The sequence below is a fragment of the Phoca vitulina genome, unplaced genomic scaffold (genome assembly GCF_004348235.1).
Source record: "Phoca vitulina isolate PV1807 unplaced genomic scaffold, GSC_HSeal_1.0 scaffold1, whole genome shotgun sequence".
NCBI classification, from domain to species: domain Eukaryota; kingdom Metazoa; phylum Chordata; class Mammalia; order Carnivora; family Phocidae; genus Phoca; species Phoca vitulina.
In genome coordinates, this window is record NW_022589704.1 from 110,559,576 (window position 1) to 110,585,412 (window position 25,837).

The window sequence follows — 25,837 nt, forward strand, 5'->3', positions numbered from 1 at the left end:
TTTTGCCTTTGCTTCCCTTGACTTTGGTAATGTGTCTAGGAAGAAGATGTTGCAGCTGAGGTGGAAGAGGTTGCTGCCTGTGTTCTCCTCAAGGATTTTGATGGATTCCTGTCTCACATTTAGGTCTTTCAACGATTTTGAGTCTGTTTTTGTGTGTGGTGTAAGGAAATGGTCCAGTTCGTTCTTTTGCACGTGGCTGTCCAAATTTCCCATCACCATTTGTTGAAGAGACTGTCTTTTTTCCATTGGACATTCTTTCCTGCTTTATCAAAGATTGTTGACCATAGAGTTGAGGGTCCATTTCTGGGCTCTCTATTCTGTTCATTGATCTATGTGTCTGTTTTTGTGCCAGTACCATACTGTCTTGATGATGACAGCTTTGTAATAGAGCTGGAAGTCCGGAATTGTGATGCCACCGGCTTTGCTTCTCTTTTTCAACATCCCTCTGGCTATTCAGGGACTTTTCTGGTTCCATACAAATTTTAGGATAATTTGTTCCATTTCTTTGAAAAAAGTTGATGGTATTTTGATAGGGATTGCTTTAAATGTGTACATTGCTCTAGGTAGCATAAACATTTTCACAATATTTGTTCTTCCAATCCAATGGCATGGAACGTTTTTCTATCTCTTTGTGTCTTACTCAATTTCTTTCATGAGTATTCTATAGTTTTCTGATTACAGATTCTTTGCCTCTTTGGTTAGATTTATTCCTAGGTATCTTATGGTTTTGTGTGCAATCGTAAATGGGATTGACTCCTTCATTTCTCTTTCTTCTGTCTTGTTGTTGGTGTATAGAAATGCCACTGATTTCCGTGCATTGATTTTATATCCTGCCACCTTACTGAATTCCTATAGGAGTTCCAGCAGTTTGGGGTGGAGTCTTTTGGGTTTGCCGCATAAAGTATCATATCATCTGCAAAGGGTGAGAGTTTGACTTCTTCTTTGCCAATTCGGATGACTTTTATTTCTTTTTGTTGTCTGATTGCTGAGGCTAGGACTTCTAGTACTATATTGAATAGCAGTGGTGAGAGTGGACATCCCTGCTGCGTTCCTGACCTTAGGGGGAAAGCTCTCAGTTTTTCCCCATTGAGAATGATATTTGCTGTGGTTTTTTCATAGATGACTTTTATGATATTAGGTATGTACCCCCTATCCCTACACAGTGAAGAGTTTTAATCAAGAAAGAATGCTGTACTTTGTCAAATGCTTTTTCTCATCTATTGAGAGGATTATATGGTTCTTGTTCTTTCTTTTGTTAATGTATTGTATCACATTAATTGATTTGTGGATGTTGAACCAACCTTGCAGCCCAGGGATAAATCCCACTTGGTCGTGGTGAATAATCCTTTTAATATACTGTTGGATCCTATTGACTAGTATTTTGGTGAGATTTTTGCATCCATGTTCATCAGGGATATTGGTCTGTAATTCTGCTTTTTGATGGGGTTGTCGTCTGGTTTGGGGATCAAGGTAATGGTGACCTCATAAAACGAGTTTGGAAGTTTTCCTTCCATTTCTATTTTTTGGAACAGTTTCAGAAGAATAGGTATTAATTCTTCTTTAAATGTTTGGTAGAATTCCCCTGGGAAGCCATCTGGCCCTGGCCTTTTTTTTCTTGGGAGATTTTTGATTACTGCTTCAATTTCCTTACTGGTTATGGGTCTGTTCAGGTTTTCAATTTCTTCCTGGTTCAATTTCGGTAGTTTATATGTCTCTAGGAATGCATCCATTTCTCCAGGTTGTCTAATTTGCTGGCATATAGTTGCCCATAATATGTTCTTATAATTGTTTGTATTTCTTTGGTGTTGGTTGTGATCTCTCCTCTTTCTTTCATGATTTTATTTATTTAGGTCCTTTCTCTTTTCTTTTTGATAAGTCTGGCCAGGGGTTTATCAATCTTATTAATTCTTTCAAAGTACCAGATCTTAGTTTTGTTGATCTGTTCTACTGTTCTTTTGGTTTCTATTTCATTGATTTCTGCTCTGATCTTTATTATTTCTCTTCTCCTGCTGGGTTTAGGCTTTATTTGCTCTTCTTTCTCCAGCTCCTTTAGGTGTAGGGTTAGGTTGTGTACTTGAGACCTTTCTTTATTCTTGAGAAAGGCTTGTATTGCTGTATACTTTCCTCTGAGGACCACCTTTGCTGCATCCCAAATATTTTGACCAGTTGTGTTTTCATTTTCATTTGTTTCCATGAATTTTTTAAATTCTTCTTTTATTTCCTCATTGACCCATTCATTCTTTAGTAGGATGCTCTTTAGCCTCCATGTATTTGTGTTCTTTCTGACTTTCTTCTTGTGATTGAGTTCTAGTTTCAAAACACTGTGGTCTGAAAATATGCAGGGAATGATCCCAATTTTTTTACCAGATTGAGACCTGATTTGTGACCCAGGATGTGATCTACTCTGGAGAATGTTCCATGGGCACTAGAGAAGAATGTGTGTTCTGTTGCTTTGGGATGGAATGTTCTGAATATATCTGTGAAGTCCATTTGGTCCAGTGTGTCATTTAAAGCCTTTATTTCCTTGTTGCTCTTTGCTTAGGTGATCTGTCCATTTCAGTGTGGAGGGTGTTAAAGTCCCCTACTATTATTGTATTATTGTCAATGTGTTTCTTTTATTTTGTTATTAATTGGCTTATATAATTGGCTGCTCCCATGTTAAGGGCATAGATATTTACAATTGTTAGATCTTCTTGTTGGATAGACTCTTTAAGAATGATATAGTGTCCTTCCTCATCTCTTATTATAGTCTTTGGTTTAAAATCTACTTTGTCTGATGTAAGGATTGCCACCCCAGCTTTCTTTTGATGTCCATTAGTGTGGTAAATTATTTTCCACCTTCTCACTTTAAACCTGGAGGTGTCTTTGGGTCTAAAATGAGTCTCTTGCAGGCAGCATATCAATCGATCTTGTAGTTTTGTCCATCTGATAGCCTGTGTCTTTTGACTGGGGCATTTAGCCATTGTGATCCAGTAGTTGTTTATCTCTCTTTTTCTCAGCTTCTTTATTCTCCATCATTTGGTCTTCTGTATCACTAATTCTCTCTTCTGCCTCATTTATCCTAGCAGTTAGAGCCTCCATTTTTGATTGTTCCTCATTAATAGCCTTTTTGATTTCGACTTGGTTAGATTTTTAGTTCTTTTATTTCTCCAGAAAGGGATTCTCTAGTATCTTCCATGACTTTTTCCAGCCCATCTAGTGTCTTTATAATCCTCATTCTAAACTCTAGTTCCGACATCTTACTAATGTCCGTATTGATTAGGTCCCTGGCATTCACTACTGCCTCTTATTCTTTTTTTTTTTTTTTTGAAGTGAGTTTTCCCATCTTCTCATTTTGTCCAGAGGGGAATAGATGAATGAGAGAAAAAAAAATGCCAGAAGGGTAACAACAACCCCAGAAAAATATACTAAACAAATCAGAAGAGACCTGAAACTGCAGGGAAAAAAAGGGAAAGAAAGAAAAAAAGAAGAAGAATATGATCAGGCTGGTGAATAGAACAGAGCCGCACACTAGATTTTGGGTGTATTTTGGTCTGTTAGAAGAAACTGCCTTCCAAATTTTAAAGAAAGTAAAACTTGTATATGTACAAAAATAAGGGTAAATATGATGAAGGGATGGAATATGATTGTAAAGATCAAAATTATATAAGATTTTATAAAAGGAATTGATAAGAATTTGGTTGAAAAAAGAAAGAAGAAAAATTAAAAAAAAAAGGGGGTGAGAATGTGATCAGGCAGGAGACTAGAACAAAGCCATACACTAGAGATTTAAGGTATATTTTGGTCTGTTAGAAGAAACTGTATCCCAAAATTTTAAAAAGAGAAAATCTTATATATATATATACAAAAAATAAGGTTAACTACAATGAAGGGATAGAATATGACTCTAAAAATGAAAATTAAAGAAGATTTTTAAAAAAGGAATTGATAAGATGTTGGTTGAAAAGGGAAAAAGAAAAATTCAAAAATATAGAAAAAAAAGAAATTTTAAAAAACTAACTTTGAAAGACTAAAGCATCATGGGAAAAAAGCCATTTTTATTTTATGTGCTGTATTCCCCTAGTGCTGGGGTTTTGCCTTTCTCATTGATCAGTAAACTTGGTCTTGGCTGGACGTTCTTGCTGATCTTCTGGCGGAGGGGCCTGTTGCAGTGATTCTCAAATGTCTTTGCCAGAGGCAGAATTGCCCCACCCTTGCCAGGGACCAGGCTAAGTAATCTACTCGGGTTTGCTCTCAGTAGCTTTTGTTCCCTGAAAGCTTTCTGTACAGCTTTGGAGGATGAAAATAAAATAAAATAAATGCATGTGCTAGTAATCACACAGCTGAAGACTCAAGGGGACCCTTTGCAGCTCTCTTGAACACTCTTAATGGGAATCTCTCTCCTTTTTGGTATCCTATCCTTCTAATCTAGCAATTTTGGACTCCCTGGACTCCCAGAGCTGTCTCCTTAACTCAGAAGAGCTGCTGGGCTTCACCTAGGTTTCCCCTTCTAATTGCTGATTGTTGGTAATAGTATGGGAAAGTCATTGCTTTTTCTATTTACTATGCTTTCACACTCATTATCCCTACATTCCTGACTTTTGTTGGATTGATCATGTTTCCTTTGTCCTACTTTCCCTCTATAATGGCCTTTGTTTGGCTGTTGAGAAAGTTTCGGCTGTGTGCTTATGCTTCATCTTGAGGTTCCTTGCAGCCTGTCTGTGAGGTGCATCTGTGTACTATCCTGTGTGCAGGAAGGGTAATATGTGCCAGCAGCCATCCTCTCCATGGTAACAGCTTGAATCTGGGTAGTCCATGCATTGTTCCAGCCCCAGAAATGGAAGTCTTTAGGAACTCTGACTTAGCATGAGGGAGAGGAAAGTTGGGGGAGGACCACTCTCCAACAACAGCCCACCTTCATGTTTGCCCCAGGTCTCCTAACACCCTGCACACCCATGCCCGTCCTTGTTGACTGACCATTATCTTCCCCACAGTGACTACTCCAAACCCATCCACACACTTCAAGATTTCTAACTCTACCCTCCCTCCTAAGCCACCTGTTAGTAATTGAACTTCCCTAGTTAAAGAGACCCAATTCTCCCACGTGAAATTGCCCAAAATCTTTTTCACTCTGTAGCTGTGAATTTAAGTCAGCTGGAAAGAAATTTCCATCAAGCTCTACCAAATGAGTACTTTTTCTACTGTTGGTCCTCATGGTGATCTCATCCTAGGTGTGAGACCTCCAGCCACAGTCACTTGCCCAGTGGGATAACTCAGATAGAAGCCTGACCACTGGCATGAGAAAAGACCCTCTCCTCATCTTTAAGTAGGACAACAAGAATCATTTTGGGCAAAGTTTTTAACAATTCTGATAATTTTTCTCAGCAATCCCAAATACTTCTTCCTACTCAAAGATTCTATTTGATACTAATCCCCAAACCTGATACTGCCACTCAGATGCTTTCCTATTGTTTGGTATCAATTAGAATTAGAAAACACTAACTTACCATCCTCCATACAAAAAGCTTTGAAATCATATAAAAATCATTTTGAACATGTGATTTGTGCTTATATAAGTGAAAGGATTTAAAAATATATGAAAGTATAAAGAGAGAAAAAAATAGCCCAAATTCCACCCCCACCTCCAGAATAACCACTCTTAACATCCTGGTGTGTTTCCACCTATTTCTGTGCCTGGCTGTGCATGTGTGCAGTTCTACATGAATTGAATATTATCGTACGGGCTGTGCTTGCCTGTTAGGTCAGCACTGTCTACGGACAGCACTCCACACCAATACAGGGAAACACATGAACCACTTCATAATAGAAGGCTTTTAAGTCACCCACCGTGTCCTGATATCTTTTATGCCTGAGGGTGTTTTAGAGAGAATTATCTAGTTCTGAGTTTGTTATGTTCCCCATAGAAGTTTTGGAAATACATTTTCAGTCCTAGTCCCAGGTTTGTTTTAAACCAAAAGATCCTGTGAAGTGTGGGTTACCAATTAGGGGTATTTATTGTTTTTAATATTATGTTGTTAGTCACCATACAATACATCATTAGTTTTTGATGTAGTGATCCACGATTCATTGTTTTCGTATAACACCCAGTGCTCCATGCAGTACGTGCTCTCCTTAACACCCATCACCGGGCTAACCCACCTCCCACCCCCATCCCCTCTAAAACCCTCCGATTGTTTCTCAAAGTCCATAGTTTGTCATGGTTCATCTCTCCCTCCGATACCCCCCTTCATTTTTGGGAAGCAGTAAGTGAAGATCTTACATCAGACACCACCTGCAATTGAAAATAAGACAATCCACTTTTTTTTTTTTTTTTCAATTTTGGCTCCTCAAGCTCAAAATGAGTGTGTGCAAGAAATAAAGAGAAAGAGGGTATGAGTGTGAGTCCCCAGAAGACATTACCAATTGTGCTACTTTTTGTCAAAAAGAAGGCTCTTGTTACAAAGTGGGACTAAAGTAAGGCAAGAGAGATACTAGCCTTGGGCACAAAATTTAAGGGAGTGCCAAAAAATGTATGAATAATATTTCAACACAGAATTCAAAATTAATGCAAAAAGTCCATGAGGAAAAGATCGTTAAAAAAAAAAAAAAAGATAGGATCACTAATAGACCCATGACAAGCCACACTGCAGCCTGGGACAAAGGAAAAAAAATATTCCACTGACCCTATCATTTTTGTACTGATTCTGATTTTTTAAAAATTTAAATGAAATATAATTTATTTTGATTTCTGAGTTTTTCAGTGCCCTCTTAAATTTTGCATCCAAGCAAGAACCCCTTGCCTAGCCCACCCATTGTCTGTGATGTGGGTTAAAAGCATCAGCCTTCTCAGACACTGAGGATCTGTTTGCTTGTCCTTGCTCAGAGCCTGACCCCCTAAGTGATCTGGAAAAGCCCTATGAGCAAAGGAGATGGGATGGACCAGGTGACAACTACATCTCCTTCCAACTCAAACACTGATGCTCTACACTAATGAGAATGTTCTCCAAAACCACATCTGGAAACAGCCAAGCAAGGGGGAAAATATGGTTTCTCTTGCATCATAAAAAAACAGCATGGTGTTAACCCCTTGTACAATAACTCTTCTCAGAAACAATAAATTTATTTTAAAAGTTGGAAGTTGAAACTTTCTCTCACAATATAATTTGTTCTTGCTTTTGCTTAATGTTGAGCATAATCCCAAAAACCTGGGCATCTGGTGTTAGTAACAGCATATCATTTCATTGATAATTATTCAATGTTCCCTACACTGCATGCACAGGTCCTTCAATACCTCTTTATAGTGCATCAAGTGTAGCAATAATGATGCTGCAGTCATTCATTGTTTTAACAGCCTCTGGGAGGGTCCTGCCAACAGTGCTGACCACTTGTTCAGTTATTTCAAGGTGCATGGGGCATTATCATCATTCAGAAGTTCTCAGTAGCAAATTGTAGCACTCTTGTTTCCTGATGAACAAGTCTGTTCCGAATGCATTATTGCTCATGAGAGTTAAAGTAGTAAATTTGTCAATAATTTGATTTTATTACTCAAGGTAAATTCAATGTTATCCCTATAAAATAGATCTTGCAAAACTAATTCACTTTTTTGTTAACTGTGTTTTTCTGAATAAGGGCAAAAGAGAAGAGGCAATGCTGACATAATAATCCTGAGATCCTATGAAGAGTATGATTAATTCAGATTGCTATGATACTTCCCTCCCTAAAAAGTGTTTCCCCATCTTAGGGAGTGCCATGCATTTGAACTACATATGTCATGTGATCATGGCAGAAACAAAAAGCTTGAAATTGAGGTATCATATGCATGCAGCTTGACCCAAGGAGTCTGACCTGGCACTGGGTGGCAGATTGTTGGAATTCTTTCCATCAAACCAGTGATGAAAGAAGGCTACTGCCTGCTTGAGAATAAGCTAAGGACCCAGTCTTCTCTCCAGAGTTGATTATAAGCAGACATCTCTGAGGCAAAGATGCCAATCTTTAATAAAAGTAAAGATCTACTTCTTTAGGGCAGGGCCTGAGTGTAATGGCTCATACCCCACAGATTTATCTAGTCTAATTCTGTGCTAAACACTCCAAGATGCTGGGAACAAAATTGGATGAGACCCAGCCCTTGCACTTGGACTTCCCTTCCGGTGGGGATTTTTGCAGTAATCAGAGAGGATTATGGGATTATGTGAGAAAAAGATAGTTTCCTGGGCATCAAGGATGATCTCTATTCGGGAGGGTGCATGTAAGTGAGACCAAAGAAGGTGAGAGGAAAGGGGTCTAGGCAGAGGGAACAGGGTGAGAAAAGGCATATAAGCAGGATGGCCTCTTATTTTCCTCTGTATTCTCATGACCTGGAATGCTGTCTTGTACCTGGTAGATGTTCAATGAGTTTTGCTGAATATGTGAAACAAAACAGAAATGTCACCAGTGGAATATGTCAGAATTATTTTCCATATAAATTTTAAAATGCTGCTAGCAACAGAGAAATGTGCATTTACCTACTGAATCAGGCACGTTTGCCTGGCAAGGATCTTTTCTCCTTGGGGTTTACTTCCAGTAGTATCCATCTATCTGCCCATCAGTCCTTCCTTCTTTTGCTCCTTTCATTCTACAGAAGGAACAACAGGTGCAAAAACCCAGTGGAATGAGACACCATGGGTACTGGGATCTATAATTTCAAGGGTTTGGGTTAGTAAAATAATCTCACTCTTAAGTCACTGAGTGATTTACTGAGCTATTATGAAAACTTGGATGTGAACTGGATTGTCAGATCAACTTTATAACTACTGTGACCTTATAAGAAATAAATACAAGGCAGGAGGGTTATGAACTAACTTCCAACCACATCTCCCCTTCTTATAGGTATTCCACTCTCCTCCAAGAGGAGGAGTCCTGTTATCCCCATCCTGTCCCAACATTTTAATATTAGAACCAATGGACACTGAAATACTCTGATCAACTGCTCTAAAGTTTATAAATGCTTACATTCTATTTCTGTACTTGCCTCATCCCAGAGCAGTGACCCTCCCTAGTTTGGGGGCCAGCAATATTCCATAGACCACAACAGAGCAGCAGTGTTCTCTAGGGTGTCTGGACACTAGAGGAACTGACTCTGAGTGACTCTGAGTGCTGCACCAGAGGAGGGGTGCCACTGCAGCATAACTGTTGAGTGAATGAATACACTAAAGCTAACAGAAATTGAGACCGACTGAAACTTGAATTCAAATATGCAAACTCATTCCAAGCTCCTTTCCGTCTGCCCCTCTGTTGATAAGAGGTCTGTCTTACAGGCAAAACATTTAAATACATGGTTACATATACCGTTACAGCATTTTACATGCTTCTAAAAACACCTTGCTGTTTTAGAAGTCAGAGTTTATATAGTTAAAAATTATGTGTCTTTCTTCTCTAGCACACCTTCCAATCACCCGGTCTTTATTTATGAAGGGAAGGAGCCAATTAGTGTTTTTCAAGCATTCAAGTGGAAATGAACCTTAATAGTCTCCTTCTAAGACCAATCTTTGAGTTGAAAAACAAAGCTATTCCTCCAGTGCTTCTGTTTGAAGGAAAGGGTCCAACTCTGCAGGGGTCCAATTCTGAAGACACACAACCAGTTGGTTATGTTAGGGCTGAGTGGATCTATTTCCTGCTCTCTCACTCAGCCATAGTCCCAAACACAGCTCACGTGGGGGTATAGAAAACTATACCCAGTGCTCTGATGCATGTGAAAGTCCCCTACAAGCCTGGGAAACACAATTTCCAGGATTCTACTTATATAAATTCTTATCCAATAGGTCAGGCATGGACCCAGGAATGCATATTTAAACAAGCATCCAGTGATTCTCATGTAGGTGGTATAAAAGAAAATTTTTGCTCCGGACACTTGTTAAAAACAGTAGGACAGATTTTTTAAGCTACTGCAGTAGGGGAAAGAAACTTCAACATAGAACTGAGCTCAACTCAGAATACAGCAGACAGATAGGGATCTATAGCCAACAAGCAGAGTGAGGGGTCTGTGGATGGAGAATTACTATTAGGAACTATTACTAAAGGATTAGACATCAGGGGTAGGGTAATTCTTCTTAAACAGGTTTAGTAGAATGGTTGCTAAAGGCAGGCCAAGGACTTGGACATCAAAGAGGGTGATGAGGAGCTGGACCAGCTGTCAAGGATAGAGGTATTCTCACTAAACTGACAGGATTCAGGTGGGGGAAAGACCCAAGCCCAGGCCTAGTCAAGCAGAGCACTCAGAGGAGCCTGAAAGTGATGTTTACATTTATGGTGTAAAAAAAAAAAAGAGTTCTTTCTTCCAAGTATGGAAGAGACTGCTTGTGATTCTTTTATAGACACCATTCATCTCTTCCTATCCCCTCCTGATCAGACTCTCTGTGATATATACACACTCCATAGGCGGGCTTTGTATTTTCATGAAAAGCAAGCAAATCTATATAGGAGGCATGGATCCTCCACTTGGTTTCAGATTCTGCTTTGTATATCTGTGACAATTCCTTGAGATTCTCAGTCTCAGTTTCTGGATTCTCAGAGCCCAGCATGGCCATATCTGCCTCATTCTTTCCTCAAGTCATTCCTGCATTGTGATGTTGCCAGAGGAAAATACTGGAACAGGTGTCTAGATTTGACCCCATTTGTCCATTTGCATCCCATCAAATTTAGATGACCTAGAAGAAGTCACATTATCTAAGATCTATTTTGCCCAACTGTACAATGAGTATAATACCACATATTTTCTAAGAAGTTTTAAGAATTGAAAGAACTAATAGATGTCAAAATGCTTTGAAAGCTGTAAAACTCTCTGCCTCTCTACCAACATAATGTTTTTTTACTCTCTTCCTGCTGGATACCTTTGCACCCTTCATCAATAATTCTGCTTAGAATCTAATGAATACCATTTTAGTTATGCATGCAGAGGAAGGAAGAGCTCATTTATTGACAATCTCTTGACTCATGAGGGAAAAATAATTAAGAGTCATATAAAATATGATTTATGATTGTTTAGTTCTATTATGTATAGAAAGAGAGACAGTTAAATTCTGCAGGAGGTAATCTAAAGAGCCTGAGCACTTGGCATCTGATGAGCTTACTGCTCCCCAAACACACACACACACATACACACACACATACACACACACACACACCTTGTTACTCAGCCTATTTATATGTACTGTTTAAGTTAAAACTCTTACTTTAAGGTTACCTCCTCTGTGTAGTCTTTCTGGGAGGGGGTCTAACTACTGTCTTTATTACGTCCCTTGCTACATCTGCAGCAGCAACCATCTCTCTGTGTTGGGCTTATTTCTGTGCATGCATATTTCTCCTGGACCTATTCTGAGGGTGCAATGAGTCTACATCAGGCTCCAATTTGGATACTGGTGGCCCAGAACTACAACATTAGTCACAACCGGGGAGGCCTGGTAGGGAACAGCACAGGTTTTCAAATCAAAGGTCCGGGTGCATGCTTGATTGACAGTGGGAGTGGAGTGATGGGAAAGGTCAAAAACCAAATGACTAGTGATTGCTCAAAGGCCAGGAGATCCCAGATGTAAAATAACTGCTGTAGTGTGGCTTACAGAAGACCCAGTGGACTTTAGAATACAAGCACTGAATTCACTAGTGGTTGCCCTTTTAGAGGATTCCTATCTGGACAACTTCCACATCCCACAATCTGCTTAGTTTTTCAACAGTCTTTTTCCTGTAGGTTAGAGTCAGCTTTGATTCACTTCATTTATCCAGAAAAACTGCCCTGTTGCTCCAAGAAGCCCAGATATTTCTGAAGAAATTCTGAGAGGGAAATGAATGTGGATTTATGTCTTTTTCAAAGCACCAAACGCAAGGCAAGAGCCTATGGGAGAATCAACCTTAGGGTCTTTCTCAATCCACATAATTGCTGTTACTCTTTGCCCATTGGCCATACATATCCTAGGTAATTTATAAGTGCTCATTGACCATATTACCAATGCTGTGTCTTATATTCCTGTGACGTATTCATTCCATAACTGGAAGCCTGTACCTCTCAGTCCCCTTCACCCATTTTGCCATCCCCTACCCCTCTTCTCTGGCAACCATCAGTTTGTTTTCTGTATTTACAGGTCTGATTTTGCTTTTTGTTTGTTTATTCATTTGTTTTGCTTTTTTAGATTCCACATATGAGTGAAATCATGTGGTATTTGTCTTTCTCAGTCTGACTTATTTCACTTAGCATAATACCCATCATTTTTTGAGAGTTTAAATGAAATGTAATTCACATACTATACAATTCATTGATTTTTCAATATATTCTCAGATATGTGCAATCATCACCACAGTCAACTCTAGAACATTTTCATGAAATATTATAGCCTTTTAGCTATCACCTCTTTAGATGTCCCCACTCTACCTTCAGCCCTTAGTAACCACTCATCTATTTCCTGTCATTATAGATTTCCCTGTTCTGGACATATCACATGAAGGAAATCATGACTGGCTTCTTTCATTTAGAATGTGTTCAAGGTTCATCCATGTGGTAGCATGTATCAATAGTTCATTCCTTTTTACAACTGAATAATATTCCATTGTATAGATACACCATATATTCCTTACCCATTCATTAGTTGACAGGCATTTATGTTGTTTGCATCTTTTGGCTATTAAAAATAACTTTTTTTTTAAAGAGTTTATTTATTTATTTGACCGAGAGAGACACAGTGAGAGAGGGAACACAAGCAGGGGGAGTGGGGGAGGGAGAAGCAGGCTTCCCGCTGAGCAGGGAGCCCGATGTGGGGCTCGATCCCAGGACCCTGGGATCATGACCTGAGCCGAAGGCAGACGCTTAACGACTGAGCCACCCAGGTGCCCTAAAAATAGCACTTCTATAAACATTCATGTACAAGGTTCTTTGTAGACATAGTGTTATTTCTCTCAGGTATGTAACTAGGGGTGGAATTGCCATGCCGCATAGTAACTCTGTACTTCATCATTTGAGGAATTGCCATACTGTTTTCCAAAGTGGCTATACCATTTTACATTCCTACCAACAGGGATCCTGAATTCTCCTCATCACCAACATTTGCTACTATTTAACTTTTTTTAATTCTAGTCATCCTAGTGGGTGTGCAGTTTCAATTTGCATTTTTGTGATGACTAAGGAAGCTGCACATCTTGTCATGTACTTATTGGCCATTTGTGTATTTTCCTTGGAGAAATATCTATTCAGATCCTCTGTACATTTTTTAATGGAGTTATTTGTCATTTTAATATTGACTTGAAAGAATCATTTATATATTGTGAATACATGTTCTTTGGCAGATATATGATTTGCAGCTATTTCCTTCCATTTGGTGGGTTTTCTTTTCACTCTCTTGATGGTGTGGTTTGAAACACAAAAAATTTTTAATTTTGATGAAGTTCAATTTACCTGTTTTTTTATTGCCCATGATTTTGATACCATATCTAAGAGTCTTTTGCCAGACCCAAGTTTATGGAGATCGACCCTATTTTTCTTGTAATATTTCTATAATTTTGCCTTTTATATTTAGGTCTTTGACTCATCCAAGTTAATTTTTTTATAACATGTAAAGTAAGGCTTAAAAAAAATCTTTTTTTTTTTTTTTTTTTTTTGCATGTGGCTATTCATTTGTCCCAACACTATGTTTGAAAAGCCTATTTTTTCCTCCTTGAATGGTCTTGGCACCATTGTCAAAAGCCAGTTGAGCATAGATGTGTGGGTTTATTCCTGGACTCTTCTAATTCCACTCCATTGATCTATATGTCTACTGTTATGCTAGTATCACAGTGTATTGATTACTGTTGCTTTGTAGTAAGTTTTGAACTAAGGAAGTGTAAGTTTTTTTTTCTTGTTTTTTTTTCAAGATTGTTTTGGCTATTCTGAGTCCCTTGCAATTCCATCTGAATTTTAGAACCAGCTCCTCGATTTCTCTTTTTTATTAAGTTTTTTGTATTTTAATTCTAGTATTGTTAACATAATGTGTTATATTAGTTCCAAGGGTACAGTATAGTAATTCAACAATTCCATATATTACTCAGTGCTCATCATGATAAGTGTACTCTGGATTGCCATCACCTATTTCACCCATCCACCCTCCCACTTTCCCTCTGGTAACCATCAGTTTGGTCTCTATAGTTAAGAGTCCATTTCTTTGTTTCTCTCTCTCTCTTTTTTCCTTTGCTTGAGTGAAATCATATACTATTTGTCTTTTTCTGACTGGCTTATTTTACTTAGCATTACACTCTGCAGCTCCATTGCAAATGGCAAGATTTCATTTTTTATGGCTGAATAATATTCCATTGTACATATATGTATATGTTCTATTTTTAAATTTTGAAGAACCTCCATACTGTTCTCCAGAGTGGCTGCACCAATTTGCATTTCCACCAGCAGTACCAGAGTGTTTATTTTCCTCTACATCCTCAGTAATGCCTGTTTTTGTGTTGTTGATTTTAACCATTCTGACAAGTGTGAGGTGATATCTCATTGTAGTTTTGATTTGCATTTCCTTGAGGATGAGTGATGTTGAACAATGTTTCATGTGTCTGTTGGCCATCTGGCTGCATTCTTTCGAGAAATATCTATTCATGTTTTCTGCTCATTTTTAACTGGAGCATTTGGTTTTTGGGTGTGGAGTTGTAGAAGTTCCTTATATGTTTTAGATACTGACCCCTTATCAGGTATGTCATTTGCAAATAGCTTCTCCCATTCCATAGGTTGCCTTTCAGTTTAGTTGATTGTTTCATATGCTGTACAGGAGCTTTTTATTTTGAGGTAGTCCCAATAGTTTATTTTTGCTTTTGTTTCCCTTGACTCAGGAGACATATCTAGAAAAATGTTGCCACTACCAATGTCAGAGAGATTACTTCCTATGCTCTCTTCTAGGATTTTTATGGTTTCAGGTCTCACATTTAGGTCTTCATCCTTTTTGAAGTTTTTTGTGTTTGGTGTAAGAAAGTGGTCCAGTTTCATTCTTCTGCATATTGCTGTCCAGTTCCCAATACCATTTGTTGAAAAGACTGTCTTATTCCCATGCATATTCTTTCCTGCGTTTTTGAAGACTAAGTGACCATATAGTTGTGGGTTTTCCTGGGTTCTCTATTCTGTTCCATTGATCTATGTGTCTATTGTTTATCCCATCTTGATCACTACAGCTTTGTAATATGGCTTGAAGTCTGGAATTGTGATACCTCCAGTTTTGTTTTTGGGGTCTTTTTTGATTGCATACAAATTTTAGGATTATTTATTCTAGTTCTGTGAAAAATATTGTTGGTATTTTTTTCAAATTTTTATTTAAATTATAGTTAATTAACATACAGCACAGTATTGGTTTCAGGAATAGAATTCAGTGGTTCATCACTTACATATAACACCCAGTGCTCATCATAAATGCCCTCTTAATTCCCATCACCCATCTAGCCCATCCTCCTCTCTCCATCAGCCCTCAGTTTATTCTCTATTGTTAAGATTCTCTTATGTTTATTTCCCTCTCTCTCTCTTCTTTCCCCCTCCTTTATGTTCATCTTAAATTCCACATATGAGGGGCACCTGGATGGCTCAATCAGTTAAGCATCTGCCTTCGACTCAGGTCATGATCCCAGAGTCCAGAGATCGAGCCCCCACATGGGTCTTCCTACTCACTGAGGAGTCTGCTTCTTCCTCTCCCTCTGTCCCTCCCCTCACTCATGTGTGCTCTCTCTCTCTCTCTATCTATCTCTCTCTTGCTCACTCTCTCTCTCAAATAAATAAATAAAATCTTTAAAAATAATTCTGCATATGAATGAGATCATATGATATTTATCTTTCTCTGACTGACTTGTTTCACTTAACATAATATACTCTAGCTCCATCCACATTGTTGCAAATGGCAAGATTTCATTCAGGGATTGCATTAAACGTGTAGCTTTCTCTGGGTAGTATAGATATTTTTAACAATATTTGTTCTTCCATTCCATGATTAGTATCTCAATATCTATAAAGAAATCAGCTGAAATTCTTATGGGGATTGTGTTGAATCTGTAGATCAACTTAGTATTGGCATCTTAACAATGTTAGTCTTGCAATCCATGAGCATGGGTTGTTTTTCCAACTGCTTAGATTTTCCTTAATTTCCTTCAACAATGTTTTGCAGTTCATTTCTCACTGGAGACCTCACTCTTTCCTGCTTGTGCTGCTTGAGGAGATGAAGGAGCTACATCAGGCTGACTGCCTATTGTCCCTAGGTGAGCGAAACAGAGACTCTAGGAAATGAAGACAAAGATAACTTCCTAGGCATTTCTTGTAATGGGATCCCTCTTGCACATTACCCTGGGCCACAAGTGTCCCTGGGAGAGGGAGGGGAGTCTCAGAACTGTGAGGAAGGACAACACTTCCTGGGCTGAAACTGCTTATTATGGAGGGATCCCTCTTCCTGATCCACTTCTCCAATCTTGATATGGTTGACAGCAACATATCATTTAGAATGCCTTGATGACTAATGCAAAACATAAACTCAAGCATTTATTCCAGAAATTTTTAATATCATGTTTGTAAAGATGCAGAGGCAGTGTTTCCAATGTATCAAACACTACAGGATCAGCTTCTCTTGACCAGTGTCTGCCAGCCACATCTCTCACAGGTACTCCAAACACATTGGGTGGACTTGCTTTCTTTGTGAGTCAGCAAGTGTGAAAATGGTCTCTCTCTCTCTCCAAGTGGCCTTCCATCTGGCTGGGGTGTCATTATTAACCACAGGGAACACTAGCTGCACTATGCAGGAAAAGTGTCTTCAGATGTGTGATGCAGACAGCAAGTCCTGCACAGGGCAGAGCAGGAAGAGGGCAGAGGCTTTTGGGGCTACAGAGAACTCCCTTCCACACACACTTCCTGAGCCTCTCTTCAGTGCTAGGCCTTGTCTTTGGGGTTGGGGATGTGGTGATAAAAGCCATGCCTGCTTGCCTTCAATGATCTCCCAGTCCAGTGAGGAAGAAACACAGTTTGGCCAGAACTATGAAAAAACAAACACAGGATGGTGAGGGATTATGATAGAGAAGCACAGTAGGTATAATCAGAAGTTTTTACAAGAGAAGTGCTCTTCAACTGAGTCTTTAAAAGACAAAAAGTTACTGTCACAAACAAAGGGAAAGGAATGCATTCCGGGCTGAAAGGGCAGAAGGAGTGAAAACATGGAAAAATCTGCATGGAATGTGTTAGGAGAGGAGGGGGAGGGTACCTCTATACCTTGAACTGCGCTGAATGTAGGACACTCACTAAGCTGAGACTTCCCAAAAGGGAAGCATTGGGCTGGATGAAGAAAGGACTTCAAGGTACCTGTGACTCTAGGTACCAAAATGGTATGGAGTATAAATGAGTGCCCTGCTGCAGCATATGCCGCCTTGTGAATGGCTGCTGAGATGCTCTGCCATGAGAAAGAATAATAGGAAAGCTCTTAGCTCAGCAATGCTTTCAAATTCCCCTTCTTTCCATTTTAATTCATGTTTCTTTTTAAATTCCTATCCTTTTTTCAGGTTGAAATTCTAATCTGTCAAGAGCTATAGACTCTCTCTTGTGGATAAATACATATATACATCATATAAATACATATACAGACAATTTTTTATACAATTTCAGAAGTTTCAAGGTCTTGCTGAAATGTGTCCATAAACATCAGGGTCAGTTATTGTAACCTGAAAACTGAACTCCAGTAAGTTCCTATGCTCAGTGATCCTCTCAGTGGGCATCAGGAATGCAGCCAACATCCACACCAAGGGAGACGGAAAGACAGACAAATGTTAGATACAGATGACAGATAAATAGGTGGGCAGGTAGCAGGTAAGTGTTCCATGTGTTATAAAGTCATGACAGTGTCTAAAAGAAAAGGAAAATTTTTATCACAGTACATGACTGATCATATTCCTTGCTTTCCATCCTGATAGTTGGTCTATGTACACATGCCTTGCATGTTCTGAAAGCACAGTTTTTGGGGTTTTTTTTTAATAAAGTCCAATATGCCTTCCTGACAGAGGGTGGAAAGTAGGAATATTTCCTCTACATAGCCAGGGTAAGATGGGGTTTCAGTATGATGTTATTTTGCAATCAATCCAGGAGCTGGAGTGAAATCAGCCTGAGGATGGCTGCACTGTCATGACTACAGGGAGATTCATACTTTGGTAATTATCCTAATGTCATTAAGGTATTTGATGCAGATGATGTCTGAATGGCTATGAATCAAGGCACCTTCTTTCTTATGTTTTTAACAAGTTGTGTGTGTGTGTGTGTGTGTGTGTGTGTGTGTGTGTGTGTGTGTGTTGAGAACCTGGGATTGGAAAAGCAAATGATTCATTTTTAGATTCCACATGCAGAAAGCATTATTTACATCTACTGCCTCTCTGCTCTGGTATATATCAATATTTATTGCTAATTCAGTGTCAAAATCTGACCTTACTTTTTTAGTCAATATATGCTTCTTAGAGCAATAAATCTCTGTAACCACCACAGGTTAAATCAATATCTGTTTATTATCTATTTATCATCTATGAGTCAACCTTTGTACATTTCAGGTACTTGGTCACTAGATTTCTAAGGATGGAGCTCCACTGAGATCACTATTGAGATCAAAGACTTCATTTTACCAGCTTTTAAAGCTGAATATAAAAATTGAAATAAAAGCAATACAACAGGAAAGGCTTATAAGTGGTTTGATGGGCCAGAAAACTGTTGAGCTGTAAAATATTTGCGGCAGAAGAGACCTACAAATTTATTTAAGAATATCCGCACAGTATATCCTTAATACTAGGGTAGGCCTCTATCTTGCTATGGAGATCAAGTGACCTAAAAACATATTTAGCAACATATAACATCAAGGTTGGCTTTTCCTACCATAATGCTCTTACTTTAGTTGTGGGAGTTTTGTTAAGGATGGAACCATGGACCAAATCAGATCATGCCACCTAACAATGCCTTCTTCCTGGCTCCAGCAGGTAACTGGGCTCAGACCAATGTCTGATTCAGTGAACCCGAGGTCACCACAGAGATTTGAGTCAGTAATGACATCAGGTTGTGCTGACTCTAGACTCTAACAGCTCCTCAGTCCTGGCAACTCATCCCTGCATGTGCATCCTTTAGAGGACTCACACTGGCTTTGGGTTCTTCTTTGATTCATGGATTACTTAAAAGTGAACTGCTTAATCTCCAAACATTTGGGGATTTTCTAGTTTTCTTTCTGTTGAGTTTTAATTGATTTGAGTTTTAATTTGACTGCACTGTGGAAAAAGAACTTACTTTTGTTACAATATGCTTTATAACCTAGCCTGTGGTCTCTTTTGATAAACATTTACGATATTGAAATATCTTGACTATAATGTATACTCTAAAGTTGTTGCTATGTCCCCCCAGGTCAATTGGTTCAAGTTTGCTTATTGTTTTGTTTAAATATTTCATATTTTTACTGTTTTGTGTTTGTGTATTGTATTAGTAGAGAATCTTGTTGAAATCTCCAAGTATGAATATTTTTTCTCTTTATTGTCATAAATTTTTGCTTTATATTTTTAAGGCTCAGATCAATAAAGATATAGAATGTTTACATATTTCAGTTAAATTGATGCACTTATTGGAACGCCTGGGTGGCACAGGCAATTAAGTGTCAGACTCTTGGTTTCCTCTCAGGTCCTGATCTCAGGATCATGAGATCAACCCATGTCAGGCTCTTTCGCTCAGTGAGGAGTCTGCTTGAGATTCTCTCTCTTCCTCTCCCTCAGCCCCTCCCCCCTCTTTAAATAAATAAATCTCTAAAAAAATAGAAATTGGTGCACTTATCATCATAGACTGTCCCTCTTTATCTTTATTAATACCTCTTGCTTAAAGTCTACTTTTTATGATGTTAATACAGGGATAATGAATTCTTTTAGTTAGTGTTTGCATGATGTATGTTTTTCCTTCCTGTTATTTTCAACCTTCATCTGCCTTTATAAATTGTACCTTTTGAATACAGCCAATAAATGTTTATCTCATCTGACTTTTATCTTTTAAAAAATATTTTATATTTTAGATATACATTCAGGAATTGGGCACATACCTTAATTAAACATCTCAATGAATTTTCACAAAATGAATGCCCCTATATAATGAGCACACGGATCAAAATATACAACATTCTGGCACTTCAGAAGCCCTCCATGCTCCTTCCTAGGCACTGCCTTCTTGAAAATCCTACCACTATTTTTCCTTCTAGCACCATACGTTAGTTTTACCTGGATTAGGAGTTTATAGAAATGAAATAATATAATAGTAGGTCTTGTGTGCTTCTTTTACTGTACTTGGCTTCTTTCATTGAATATAAGTCTGTGAAATTTATTCATATAATTGCATATCAGAGTAGTTTGCTTTTTTCTTTGTTAGTACTCTGTCATGTGAATATATAGCAACTTATTTATGTATTGCTATGATCTGAATGTTTGTGTCCCACAAAATATATACAATGAAAACCTAATGCCCAAGGTGATAGGATTGGAAGGTGAGGCCTTTGGGAGGTGATTAGGTCATAAGAGCAGAGCACTCGTGAATGGGATTGGTGCCTCCATAGAAGAGGCTCCATAGAGTTTGCTAGTGCTTTCCACCATGTGAGGTGAGGACAAAGCAAGAAATCAGCAGTCGGCAGCCTAGGGGAGGGTTTTCACCAGAACCTGACCATGCTGGCACCCCAATCTAGGACTTGCAGCCTCCAGAACTGTAAGGAATAAATTTCTGTTGCTTATAAGCCCCGCAGTCTGTGGTATTTTGTTATTGCTGTCTGAACTAAGACATCCATCTTTCTACTGAACATTTTCATATTTCCAGTTTCGGGGCTTTACAAATAGTGCTGCAATTAACATTTTCTATATTTTTTATAAACACATACATACATTTCTTCCCCACATATACTTCGAGTTTAATTGCTGGGTCTTATGTTTATTTCATCCTCAGTAGATAGCACTAAACAGTTATCCCAATTGTTAGTTTCTGTTGCTAATCCCTCCAGCAGTGTAACCAAGTTCTTGATCGTCACATCCTTGCCAACATACGGCATGTGTCTTTTTCACTGTATTCAATACAGTGGCATTTCATGAATATAATTTCCATTAATCCAATGACTAATAAAGTGATGTACCTCTCTTATGATTATTTATTATTTAGATGTACTATTTTGTGAAATGCCTATTATAGTACTTTTGCTCGTTTTTCAGTTAAGATGCCTCTCTTTTTCTAAATGGCTTGTAAGAATTCGTTTTTGTATTCTACGTATGAATCCTTTGGCAGCTATATCTTTTGCAGATGTCTTCTACAGTTTGGGGTTTGCTTTTTCCCCATTCATTTCATGATGACTTTCCATCAACAGACTATTTTTTTATTTTAGTTAATGCAAGACTTTAGATCATATACAAATATGTGTCTATGTATAGTTGACACAAGATGTTACATTACTTTCAGCCATACATAATAGCAATTCCTCAAGTCTATACATTATGCTCTGCTCACCACAAGTGTAGCTACCATCTGTCCCTGTACAATACTCCTCAATGACTATATTCCCTATGTTGCACCTTTCGTCCCCATGACTATTCATTTCATAACAGGAAGCCTATATCTCTCACTGCCTTTCACCCATTTTACCCATTCCCCACCCCCTTTCCTCTGACAACCATCAGTTTATTCTCCATATTTATGTGTTAACAGACTATTTTAATATTAGTGCACTACAACCTATTAGGATTTTCCTTCAATGTAATTAGTGCTTTTTGCGCTCAAGAAATATTTGCTTACCCCAAGATCATTGTTATTCTCTTAAATCTTTTTCTGAAGGCTTATTTTTTGTTACATATGTATTTATTTTATCTTTTAAATTCAAATTAACATTGAACACTATATCAAAAACTAATGATGTACTATATGTTGGCTAATTGAATTTAAATAAATAATAAAATGAAATGAATTTGAATTAATTCATCTGAAATCATGTTTACATATGGTATAAAGTATCAATAGTATTCTTTTTTCCGTATGAAAATCCATTTGATCCAATAGCATATATTGAAAAGTTTATCCTTCCTTGCTGCATTGCATTGTCACCTTTGCTATAAATCTACCACTTATATGTGTGGGAGTCTCTGAGTTTTAACTGGATTAATTTAATTGAGTTTTAAAAATATATAAAATTCTTCTTTTATATATTACAGGTACATTTGCATTTAAATGTACCTTCTTCCTATTTGTTTTATTTTTTCTCATTTGTTCTTTGTAACTTTTCTCTAGTTTTATGCCTTTTATGGTATTAATCAAGATTTGTATTTGCCCCATTTCTCCTCTTTATTAAAAGCTTTTCTAAATATTTGTGGATATATACTCTATGACAAAGCAATATACATCCTTGATTTATTATAGTCTGCCTGAAATTATTGCTTTAAAGCTTTATGAACAGTGAAAGAATCTGAAAATGATTTAACATTATTCACCTTTCTTACACCTTTTGTACAAATACTGTCATGTATATCTATGTAGACTTTGACCCTATAAGACATTTGAATCCTTGTTTCAGTCAATATTTATTTGGATTTATCTACATATTTATCTTCTCCTGTTTTTGTTTTTTTTTTTTTTCACTTTTTTCTCCTTTAATAGGCTTTCAGCAGGAAACATTTTCCCTTCTTTAAGAACTCTGTTAAAGTCAGGGCGCCTGGGTGGCTCAGTCTGTTAAGTGTCTGCCTTTGGCTCAGGTCATGATCCCAGGGTCCGGGGTCGAGCCCCACATCAGGCTCCTTGCTCAGCGGAGAGCCTGCTTCTCCCTCTTCCTCGTGCTCTCTTTCACAATCTCTGTCACTCTCTCTCACAAATAAATAAATAAAATCTTCAAAAAAAAAAAGAATTCTGTTAAAGGAAATACTAATTTCTGTACTGAAGGTCAACAAGTTCTTTCAGTTTTTCAGCTTGTATGAAAATGTCTCTATTTTGACTTTTTTTGGAAGAATAACACCAATAACATATATTTTAGATGTTTTCACCATGTTCAATCTATCTCTTAAGCTCTTACTTTTAAAAAATTATAAATGACAGATGTTGGCGGGGATGCGGAGAAAGGGGAACCCTCCTACACTGTTAGTGGGAATGCAAGCTGGTGCAGCCACTCTGGAAAACAGTATGGAGGTTCCTCAAAAAGTTGAAAATAGAGCTACCATATGATCCAGCAATTGCACTACTGCGTATTTACCCCAAAGATACAAAAATAGGGACCCGAAAGGGTACGTGCACCCCGATGTTTATAGCAGCAATGTCCACAATAGCCAAACTGTGGAAAGAGCCAAGATGTCCATCAACAGATGAATGGATAAAGAAGATGTGGTATATATATACAATGGAATATTATGCAGCCATCCAAAGGAATGAGATCTTGCCATTTGCAACGACGTGGATGGAACTGGAGGGTATTATGCTGAGTGAAATAAGTCAAACAGAGAAAGACATGTATCATATGACCTCACTGATATGAGGAATTCTTAATCTCAGGAAACAAACTGAGGGTTGCTGGAGTGGGGGGTGGGGTGGGAGGGATGGGGTGACTGGGTGATGGACACTGGGGAGGGTATGTGTTCTGGTAAGCGCTGTGAATTGTGCAAGACTGTTGAATCTCAGATCTGTACCTCTGAAACAAATAATGCAATATATGTTAAGAAAGAAAAAAAGAAGAAGAAGAATGTAGCAGGAGGGGAAGAATGAAGGGGGGGAAATCGGAGGGGGAGAAGAACCATGAGAGACGATGGACTCTGAAAAACAAACTGAGGGTTCTAGAGGGGAGGGGGGTGGGAGGATGGGTTAGCCTGGTGATGGGTATTGAGGAGGGCACGTTCTGCATGGAGCACTGGGTGTTATGCACAAACAATGAATCATGGAACACTATATCTAAAACTAATGATGTAATGTATGGGGATTAACATAACAATAAAAAATTTAAAAAAATAAAAAATTTAAAAAAAGATTATAAAATTTCTCCACGATACCTTTGGGTCAATATTCTAGTTCATTTTCCTATGCGTAGCCTGCTAAGAATAACCTGCTAAAAATACACTTAACTCTATTTTTTAAATTCTTAATTTCATTTATTATATTTTTCATTTATAATATGGTTATTTTATTTTTCAATAGATTCTAGTTGTCTGATGAAATTATCCAGAATTTTTTAAAAGATTTTATTTATTTATTTGACAGAGAGAGTGAGCAAATGAGAGAGAGAGAGAGAGAAGGCACACACGAGCATGGGGTATAGGGGTAGAGGGAGGGGGAGAAGCAGACTCCCCGCTGAGAAGGGAGCCCGACACAGGGCTCGATCCCAGTGACCTGAGTCAAAGGCAGACGCTTAACCAACTGAGCCACCCAAGCACTCCAGAATTATCCATAATTTTATCTATTTTCATGAACATACTAATCACAGCCCTTTTAAAGTTCTGGTAACTCCAATATCTGGATTGTTTCCATTGTCCATTTTTTTCTATGAACTTAGAGTTTGTGGCCCTGTTTCTTGATATGCCTGGTAACATTTTCTAAATACCCACATCCTGTGTATGAAATGAACATGGATAATGTCATCCTCCAGGGAGGAGTTGTCCTTCTGAGAGGCTGGTGGCCTAGGGCACATCACCTGATGTGGTTGAGGTGTGCTTCAGGCTCTGTTGCTTTATATGTTCCCAGTTTCCCCCACCCCCAAGGCACAGCTCTTCCTTACAAGGCATGGTCTTTGCTGGGTCTCAGTATGTTAACCAGGGCCTCTCCACAACTCCTTTTTTCCCAACATCTTGGGCCTATGGGGACCTCTGCTCAGGTTTTCCTTTCTGTGCTGCCCCTTGGTCTCAGTGCCTCAGTGTTCTGTCATGTGTACACACAGCTCAGGATATGACAGATCCCTCAAAGGGAATTGCAAGTAGGATTTCTGCCTCCAACTTGTGTTTCCTTCCTCTCCAAGATCTTCCCTATTTAAGTCCATGCCACTGTGGTGGCTCTAAAATTCAACCTCTCCCCCAGTCCTTGGGTCTATTATAAGCCTCAAACTGCTGCATTTTTCCCAAGCCAGATTCCCCCTTCTTTGAATTGGCAGTTGCCCTAAGGGAAACAGCAAGACTTTTTGTGCACTTCCCCACTTTTTCAAGCTCAAGTTCAGGCTGCCTTGGTTGCTTCCCAAATGCCTTCATATTTTTCTTTTTGTTTGTTTTTAATCCAGTTTTGACAGCTGTCTTCAGTGATGAAAGAGTTAGTCCAATATAAGCTACTTTATCACAGTTAGAAATGGAAGCCCACTTTCTCTTTTAACATAATACTCTTATTATAATTACTAGATAAATCAGACACTGGGTATTTTCTTAGATGCTTTCTGATTTAATTCTTACCTTTTGAGGTCAATTGTATTTCCACTTTTAAAATAAGGATACTGAGACTAATAAATGATAAATCTGGGACTTAAATACAGTTCAGAGTGGTTTGAAAGCCTACCTACTTTCAAATAAGTAAGACTGCCTCATTAAATAGACCAAAATCCACAGAGTACAATCATAATTTTGCATAAGCAAAATTGGGAATAACCAAGTGAGACTAGTCCTTTTTCATGAAACTTCTAGCAAATTAGCTATGAATTCACTTTTCACCCTAATGCCTTGTAGCTTTCATGAAGGGAACCAGAAATATTTTCTTGACTTCCCAGAATATGACACCAAATTACAAAGTATTCAGACAGCTCCAGCCAACAAATTTCCAGGACGAAAAAAGACAATCATGGGGTGAAGTATTCCTTACGGTGATTTGGAGTTATATTGTTTTTTTTTTTTTAAGTTTTTAATTCCAGTTAGTTACATACAGTAT